Source organism: Podarcis muralis, chromosome 2 (genome assembly GCF_964188315.1).
Source record: "Podarcis muralis chromosome 2, rPodMur119.hap1.1, whole genome shotgun sequence".
Lineage (NCBI taxonomy): Eukaryota > Metazoa > Chordata > Lepidosauria > Squamata > Lacertidae > Podarcis > Podarcis muralis.
This window is the reverse complement of record NC_135656.1, coordinates 103,744,824-103,754,743: the sequence shown is the minus strand read 5'-3', so window position 1 is coordinate 103,754,743 and position 9,920 is coordinate 103,744,824. Positions and strand designations below refer to the sequence as shown.

Genomic DNA, 9,920 nt, shown 5'->3' with positions numbered 1-9,920 from the left:
TCCAGCTCTCACTTCCATACATCACTACTGGGAAAACCATGGCTTTAACTATACGGACCTTTGTTGGCAAGGTGACATCTCTACTTCTCAAGATGCTGTCTAGGCCTGTCATTGCCCTTCTCCCAAGAAGCAGGCGTCTTTTAATTTCGTGATTTAGATTTATTATACAGTGGCATAATGGTGCTTGCTGTTTTATTTTCTCTCTTTCCTAGCATTTAATATGATCCCCCCTATAGCTTCAGAGAACTGTCCACTATGACAACAGCTTGTTCTGACACCATCACTTTGTATGTAGTATTAGTCTGATAGCCATTTCTAGAAGGCAAGGGCTGCCCAGAATTCTGGAAAAGGAAGTGGGAAGTACACTAACCAGAAAGGCATGTAAATTAACCAACTGTGCATAATTAGCTCCCGATAACAGGTTGTCTAGTGCTAACCTCCAGCTCTCTCTCTAAATAGTCTGCTATTGTTGCCTCACTCAGTTTATGGCAGAGCTGTTTCTGTCGCACCCTGGGTGAATGAATGAATATAAAACTTCTGTTTTGATTAAATTAACCCATTAAGGCTTCATTCATTACAATTACATCCATTTCTTACATGCCATTTTAGTAACTCCGTACTAGTTCACCACTGCAGGCGGGTGGAGAAATAAACAGTTTGCAGTACAGGCATACTGTTAACTGGTTTGCACCTGTTAATAAAGGTTTTGTGCCTGTTAGTACAGTCTCTTTAAGACGTGCTCGAAATCATTTGCAAGCTTGGACAGCAGGACCTGTCTCCAAATGTCTAATAGAGATTACGGTTTCTTGGTTCAGTCTTCTTGCTGAAATTATAGTCTTTCCTTAATGCTGCAATTGAAAAAGGAATTGTAAAGGATATGAACAAATGCATTGGAATTGACATTACAGTTTAATTTTCATATCCACCAGTCAAATTATGTTTTTCCCCCCTTGAGTGCCACTTTAAAACTAAGGAGTTCGCTTTCAGAAGATGTGATGATGGCCACCAACTTGGATTGCTTTAAATGGGGTTTTGACAAATTCATGGAGAATAAGGCTGCCAGTGGCTACTAGCCACAATGGCTATTGTACTCCCTCCAGGATTACAGGCAGTATGTTCTTGTATAGCAGTTGCCAGGGAAAAGCAGTAGGAGAGAACTATTGCACTCCTGTCCTGCCTGGGGTTTTCTCAGAAGCATATACCTGGTCACTGTAGGAACAGCATTTTGGACAAGATAGGACTTTAGCCAGATCCAGCAGGGTTCTTCCTATAGTCATGTTGTTGTTGTTGTTGTCGTTTAGTCGTGTCCGACTCTTCGTGACCCCATGGACCAGAGCACGCCGGGCACTCCTGTCTTCCACTGCCTCCCGCAGTTTGGTCAAACTCATGCTGGTAGCTTCGAGAACACTGTCCAACCATCTCGTCCTCTGTCGTCCCTTTCTCCTTGTGCCCTCCATCTTTCCCAACATCAGGGTCTTTTCCAGGGAGTCTTCTCTTCTCATGAAGTGGCCAAAGTATTGGAGCCTCAGCTTCAGGATCTGTCCTTCCAGTGAGCACTCAGGGCTGATTTCCTTCAGGATGGATATGTTTGATCTTCTTGCAGTCCATGGGAGTTTCCTCCAGCACCATCCTATAGTCATACATTCATACTAAAATTGGAGATGGATGAAAGTGATTTTCAATGAGGAAAGTACAAAATGAAAGTACAAATCACACAGATTCCTTTCCTTTTAAAAAAACCTTGCCTCTGGTGGAGAAGTTGTGAGATGCAACGGAGAAACAAAGATGAAGGTAAGCTTTACCTGGCTGGTTTCTGCCTGCCGAAGGCTCTGCCAGGAAACATGGTGCCGCTCCTATTTTTGCATTTGGGAGGAGCAAATGCCTTCTGAGAACAAGGTCCTGTTTCCAAGCTGTAAACATTTTGTTCCTTCAGACTGCCAGGCAGAGTTAAAACAAGGTACTGTCTGCAGTCTTGCCGGCTCAGCCATGTGATGTGCAGAGCCTGAGGAACATGTGTTCTGGGTTTCGGCTGCTCTGTTCAACGGATGCCCAAGGACCCCAAGAGCCATTTATGATGCATCATCTGCCAGTAAGCATTAGGATGCCCACATAGCAGGCTCACAAAAGTCCATAATAAGATTGTGGCCCTGATGGCTGAAGTCCCAGCACCATTAGTGAGCACTGTGCTGTGCGGCAGACAGCTGCCGCAAAGGAAAGACGCTGTTAGAGCAGCCCTAGACGATAAAACAAGGAAAGACCAGGGCAGTCACTTAGCCCACATGGATGTGAATAATTAAAAGCACCTCACACCATCTGGTTCCCTCCAATCAGGTGTGATTGCGCATTCATTACATCTCGTTTATTTCCTCCCAGGTCGCTGAGAACTCGGCTGAGCCCAAGTAGGTCAGTGATACAGATGGAATGGTTTGCAAAGGCCTGCTCTTTCCACTCAGACGTGTATTACGTCATCCATAGCCTCTGGGAAATTTGCTCTCCAGTGCAGTTGTTCGTTCCAGACCTTGAGAAAGATTCCGGTAGCTCAAAAGATTTTCAGAGTTTTATTTCCACCAAATGCTGCTTCCACATGCAATTTCAAAGTGGGGAGGGGAGAGTGAAGTTGCTTACAGACATCCTTGACTTGGGAAGCAAAGTACCTACTATCATCTTGTGCTGGAAATCCCATCCACCTTTGCTTGCTTCTAGAACCCTCCTGAAGAACAGAATTAGCCCATGTTCCCTCTTAGGGAGGAAAGAGACAATTTTGTGTGCCACGACTATTCAGCTGGTTGTCACCAAGGTAACAACAACCAAAAAAACCAAACCCATCCACAGGGAAGCCGACACAAGTTGCATGGCAACACGATGTACTTGACTGTTTGCTGCTTCAGTCAATTGAATAAGTATCTGCTGGGATCTTTCGGTTCTATATTGGAATGTGGGGTGGAGAAAAACAAGAGGTAGCGCCAGTCTGGAAAATGTGGTGAGGACTTGTGTTCATTAGGACTTTAATGACAAGTGACCTAGAGTTCAGAACGATCCAATTGGCTGTTCGGATTTCAGCTTTCTTGTTATTCACCTATCTCCACTAAACATCTGCGGATCAGCTACAATTTTAATTCAAAAATCTAGTGTGAAGCATTGTGTTATAAATACTAACGTTCTGTTGTGATCCACTTTGCGCATATTCATATGGCAAAGCACCCCATAAATCAAAATAAGAAATGAACTATGGTGTGCCTCATGTAGTATGTTCTCTCCCATGCAGTGGCGTAGCGTGGGTTGTCAGCACCCGGGGCAAGGCAAGTAATTTGCGCCCCCTAACCCGTGGATTTGCGCCCCCTAACCCGGTGCGGCTGGCCCCTCCTGCACCCCCCACGCTACGCCACTGCTCCCATGCCATTAAGATCAATCAGGTTTCCAGGTAACAAGGAAAGGGCCTTTTCAGAGGTGGCCCCACACCCTGTGATATTGATGTTGCAAATCAACATACCTGAAACAAAACTGTATTTCAAGGAGACCAGAAGTAAGTCAGTGCTTTTTTTTACTGCTTAGATGTGGTCCCATGTAAGAAATGGAGCAGCCCTCTTTTGATGTGCCTATTTTCAGAACACATATTAGTTCCTATCCCATTATATTTTGGGGGAAGCATATTATTGGCCCCAAAGTTTTGTAGGGCGGAAGTCTCTATTGTAGTAGCTGGAGCTCTTGTCTCAGCACTCTTCCCCCACCTCATAAAATACATACTGCTTAGGAATCTGGCAGTAATAGCTAATCAGCTTTCAGTTAATCATAACAGGAAGAACTTGCAGCTAAGGCAACAGAATCAATGGATTTTTTCATTGTTGCCACCAATATACATTTTTTGTGTGCACTTTCTCGTAATATACACTTTTGTGCATGCATATATATATATATATATATATATATATATATATATATTGCATTGCAAAATTATAAAAAGTACAGATTTCAAAGTATAGCTGCATTTTGGTTCGGGAAGAGGGCATTAGGTAGGTAATATGATTTATCTCTCATCTGAGAGGGGAATCCTGTGACCAGAACTCCTAACCTCTTTTCTTCTTCTTCAACAAAAGAATGCAGATGCAGGAATTGCTGGGTTGGGTTGGGTTGGGTTGGGACTACGGTACAGGGCCCTCTCACTGTCAACAGCCAACATTTAAACTATATGCTGTATTTGGGAGTTTTCTTGCAGAAAGGCATATATGAAGAAAAAAAATGTGTAGGGAAATGCCTGTATTAGGAGAAAGGTGCCTGCAAACACGTACAAATTTGAACTGATGTGAAGATGTGGAAAACTGAATTTAAGCTTAGCAAAACGAGAGAGAAATTTGTCCATGCCTAGTGAATCTAGTTTAGCTTTAATCTTAAATAAATCAGGAAAAGCTTGCTAAAGGAAAGACTGGGGCAGGACAGATTGAAGGTGTTGCAAAATTCTTCTCCAAACAACCAAGCCTACGTCAGAGGACACTGTAGTTAGACTGGTATATATTCTGTGTGGCAGAAAGGAAAACAACCCCCCTGATGCACAAAGTAGATTGGGACATGTATTAGGTTCAGCCATTATGCAATCCATTAACAGGCATGTCCAACTCCCAAGAGACTGTGATCTACTCCCAGTATAAGAAAACTGGCAGTGATCTACCCATTGTCATTGGAGGGAGGAGGTTATGCATGGGGGGGGGGGTTGGATTGCCCAGAGTTGTTGAGCTTTTTTGGGAGAGGATTACCCAGAGTTTTTTTTTTGTTTTTTTGTTTTTTTAAATATTTTATTAAGGATTTTCTTGTTTTACAGAAGTGTAGTGCCTCGTTTTTTGTTTTTTGTTTTTTCATGTAACATTTTTACAAATCCATTTCATTTGTTCAGGCATTAGGGGGAGAAGAAAAAAGAAAGAGAGAAGGAAAGGGGGGGTGGAGAGAGGGAAGGTGGATGGGGGTGGGGTCGGGTGGCGGTTTAGCTTTCCCCCCGTAACTTTTTGTACACGATAAGGATCCCGCAATCAGCCAGGTAGATTGTGATCTACTGGTTGGACATCCCTGCATTAGTACATGGGTAAGGAACCTCTTGCCCACAGGCCAATCTTGGCTACCAGAGATTCCAATCTGGCTCATTAGGCCATTTCCCCCAACACCAGGCCCACTTGCCAATCAGCTGATAATGCTCCAATGGGCAGGTGACATCAACTAATGGGCAAGGCGGGAACTGATGCATGCTGTCAATGCGGCAGAATTTAACTGGCACTCATCTGCTGATGAGCAGGGAGTTCAATCCTGCTCAGCTTTATTTAATTCAGTGCATGAATTCAGTTCATGATCAAGCCAAGGGGTTTGCGCTGAAACTCCTGCTAAAACGAAGCCTTCTTCCTTTCATTTTTAGCACTGCCTTCATGCTTATGAGGTGTTTTGAAGTCCTGAATTTAGAACTCCAGAGTACCAATTCACCTGACATTTCTATTACTCCTATTACATCACTGTACTCCTATGTTAGCAGATTATAATTTTCAGCAAACTATACAAGAAGGGTTATACAGATAACCCTTTGTTATGCTGTTGCTGACAAATGCCTATAGAAGGTGACAGAGAAGGAAAGTTGTTGAGTAAGATTTGCAAAAGTAAATATTACAACCAAGCCAAATGCAATGGAATGCCTTTGGGTGACATGCCTCAATGAAGCTCTTTCAGCACAGGGCACTAGATGTCAACAGAGAGACAAACTGAAACTGCAGCACTAAAGGTTGCGCACAACACCATTAAGAAGAGAAGAAGAAGAAACAGGGATTTGTTTGTATTTGTTTCTGTGGCAGCAGAACGTACTTGGCCAATAAGCCTGGAGACTGGAGTTCTTTATTAAATCTAAGAAGAGGCGCCACCCAGACATCATCAAGGTAACAAAAGCTTTCTGTTCCGAGGGGGACATTCATATGTCACGACTTTGGTTAATTTGTTAACGCTTAAAAAGCAGTAAACACTGGGCAGCCAGTAGCTGGAGAGGCTGAACTCATTTGCTTAGCTCACATCTGGGGAATGTGGCGAAGCAGACACACCACACAACTGCATCACTGCCCCATGTCTTCCACTTTTATTTACACTGATGTTTCACTTTATAGCTCCAGTTACTCACCCAGTTCTCTGGAAGCCTGGCTCTCAGGAAAGAACATGCAAGAACAGGGAGAAAAAACCTTGGTATGCTCTAGTGCAAGGAGGCACTATCCTGAGCCTCCCGTTGGACTACAACCCATCATTTCTGACCATTGTCTATGCTAGCAAGGGTTGATGAGAGTTGATCTTCCAGGCTGCACCTACACTCTACCTAAAATGTTTGGGGACATGTTCTACACTTACTTAACAGCCACAAGAAACCTTATCCTGTGAACCTTGAAAAGGCCAATGGATCACCTATGGCTGTTGAATACAAGAACACCAGGCTTTGCATGGTACTTGCAAACCCCAATACCAGCTTATCCAGTTGACAAACTGGTCCTACTGTGCTCTCTGTGAACATCATTTTCTTTTGACTGATGCTTCCAACCCTAGGACAGTCCCTGAGTATCACTTCTACTGTCTGTCTAATTCAGTATTCTGCATCTTAATAATGGCAAGCCTGTTCAGAACACAAGGAAGGATATAAATGAGTTCATTCATCTCCCTGTTCTTTTCTCCCAGCTTTTCATGGCTTTGGAGATGCTCCGAGCCTGTGTTTCTGCTTCCAGACTATTGTGGCCAAACAGCAGTAGTTACTGATATTTTACCTCCTTCATTAGGTAACTTAATTAGATTCTAAACACATTTCTTTGAATAATAGATGGATGGAAATGATGTTTGTTAGCTAGGGACCTGAGCTGCATTCAAAGGAGTAGAAGCTCCATGCTCCATTATAAAACCTCTGAGCCATTCATTTACCTACAGATACTCCTAAATTATTATGTATGCTAAAAACGCAGCAGGTGGTGGCTATTGGAAGCAAAGCTCCAGGGAACACTTGCTAATATTCTCAGGGTAGGGTGGGGATGGTTATAATGATAGAAAAGTACTTCCTAAATTATCATTAAATTGAACAGCAAGCTGTGCCACAAGCGTAATTAAAGTAAGAACTAACAGGTATACTGGAATAGATGCTTGGAACTGGACATGTGCCCCTCCAAAATTAAAGGAGAAGTGCAAGACATTTGTTTTAAAGTATAGCAAAACAACGTTAAAAATGTGGCTGAAGCATGGAGAAGAAAAACAGGTACTTAAATCACTTAACTGGCTGGAAAATTCTGAAAAACAACATAAGGAATAGAGGGGGGACTAGCTGAAGAATTTTAAGAAATATTAAGCCTAGTTGAAAATCCAGCTGATGACTGAGGATAAAAGAAGGATAAAAAAAAAAATACCGTTGCACCCACAGGAGTGACATACCGTAATTGGAATTAACCTCACTCTCTCACTGAAGGCAGAGTCAAGAGTAGTGGGAGGCTCCTTCCCCTTCAGGCTCAACAACAATTCCAGCTTGTTCCTGTTTGACCTTACCTTCCAAACCAGAGGAGGAGTCAAACCTTTAAGAAGCCACATGATCATGGGTAAGCTGCCTCCCATTCAATATGCGATGGTAGGTCCTTCCTCCATCCCATCAATTTCCCCCTCAACTGACCCTATAACTTCTTCCAATTTTTGGAATATTCCCACATTCAGACTCTAAACTTTCCTGAATACCTGAAGCTTTCCCTTACATCACTGGTTCCCAAACTCCACCCCTACCAATGGACAAGTTGAATTTTTTTGAGAGTCTTGGAGGACCACCAAGGAGTCTTCTGCCTGTTGCAGCAATGGTAATGTACTGTGCCACATGTATGATTTTTTAATTGTATTTTAAAATACCACCCACATGAATCATAAAATCACAGAATTGTAGAGTTGGAAGGGACCCTGAGGATCATCTAGCCCAACCCCTTTGGGAACCCTGCCTGACATCATGTGTGTGAGTATTATGGGGATCTAGATGCTGCTTGTAACTCTTCTGGGCTAGTAAGGATTTAAGATTTTATGTTTATTTTTATGTAATTGCTGCATGTCATATGCTCCAATGTAAACAAAGATATATATCAATGCAACTTTGTTAAACAGTTTAAAGATGAATAAAAATGTTACAAACAACAACAAATAAAAAAAGGCATTTAAGCCTTTATGCTGTTTTATTTTTGCTTATTACCTGTTTAAACTGGATGCAACTCCTCTTTTCTGATCCTAAATCAATCTTCCTTAATTGGGGTGGACTTTGCACAGGGGAACTGTCCACTCATGTGCTAGGCTGCCTCTTTCACATGCTGCATGCATAGGCTGTGAGCAGCTAAAGAAGGGAGGACTTGTTTTGTGTCTCAGAAAAGAGAGAATTGCTGCTGGCAGATGCTTCTGCCCTCATCTGTCTTACCCTGGTACGCTCTGTGGGATTTCCTGCTGAGCTTCCCAGGGGGCTATGGCTCAAAGGAAATAGTGGGGACAGAACTACTGACAAATCAGCAACTCCTCACATGCCAGCGTGGTGTAGTGGTTAAGAGTGGTAGTCTCGTAACCTGGTGAAGCGGGTTCGCGTCTCCGCTCCTCCACCTGCAGCTGCTGGGTGACCTTGGGCCAGTCACACTTCTCTGAAGTCCCTCAGCCTCACTCACCTCACAGAGTGTTTGTTGTGGGGGAGGAAGGGAAAGGAGATTGTGAGCCGCTTTGAGACTCCTTAGCAGGGGTGCCCAAACATTTTTCAAAGAGGGCTGGGTTTGATGAAGTGAACATGCGTGAGGGCCGACCAAAGTTGTTGACTTTTTTTTAGGATTGAACTTGTTGAGCTTTTTTTAGGATTTTACCCCAGGAGATAGACTGCCACAGGGGCCAGATTAAACTGACAGGCGGACTGGATTGGGCCCCAAAACAGACTTTGGCTATGCCTGCCTTAAGGGGAGTGAAAGGCAGGATATCAAGTCCACACTCCTCCTCCTCCTCCTCCTCCTCTTCTTCTTCTTCTTCTTCTTCTTCTTCTTCTTCTTCTTCTTCCTCCTGATCTGGCACAATCTCCACACAACACCCAGAAAGCGCTTTATACTGAGTCTGCTTCATGTTTGCCAATTTTCCACTGGCTATTGAGAGGTTATTAATGTTTCCCTCATAGAAATGAGTCAGTGTCTCCCGCTTCATGATTAAAGCATGGGAACCAAAAGGCAGAGTAGACGGGAAATATGGACCTGGAAATAATGTTAAATATACCTTCCTAATGCACTCTTCCTGAACCAAAATTCAGCTATCCTTTGAAATTTGTACTTTTTGGAATTTTGCAATGCATAATCTCCAGCTGAAAACCTCCCAACGCATTAAAGGATATAAGCAATAATTTAGTGAGGCATACAGAACTGCAATTTTGAATGTTGATCAGATGGCGGGGAAGGACCTCAGCTCAGTGGTAGAGCATTTGCCTTGCAAGCAGAAGGTCCCAGGTTCAATCCCTGGTATTTCCAAATAGGCCTGGGAATGCATCCTGTCTGAAACCCTGGAGAGCTACTACCAATTAGAATAGACAGTACTGGATTATATGGTCTGACTCAGTATGCATAGTATCATAAAACAGCAGAGTTGGAAGGGAACTAAAGAGCCATCTAGTCCAACATCTTGCAAAGCAGGAATCAATGTTAATTCCTATCCATATATTCATACTGACATACATGCATGTGTGAAAGTCTGCTTCTGTGGGCAGAATTCCTTTGCTGTGTTAGGGTGTCTGTTTATAACCCTTCACATAGTTAGGCAAGTGAAATTCCAGTGGACTCAAGGGGATTTTAGCAGGCTAACTTTGTCCAAGATTACTGTCATTGCCGGTTGATGTGCTACAGATTAGAAATGGAAGAGGGAGTTCAAGGCTGCTCTTGCAAACTGATGAA

At 43.2% G+C, this 9,920-nt stretch overlaps 1 non-coding gene across 1 annotated transcript; it reads left to right on the top strand.

Moving 5' to 3' along the window:
- The first annotated feature begins 9,425 nt into the window (after positions 1-9,425).
- TRNAA-UGC (transfer RNA alanine (anticodon UGC)) lies at positions 9,426-9,500 on the top strand. The gene has a single exon. It is a non-coding gene; the product is annotated as a tRNA-Ala (tRNA).
- The last annotated feature ends 420 nt before the right edge of the window (positions 9,501-9,920 follow it).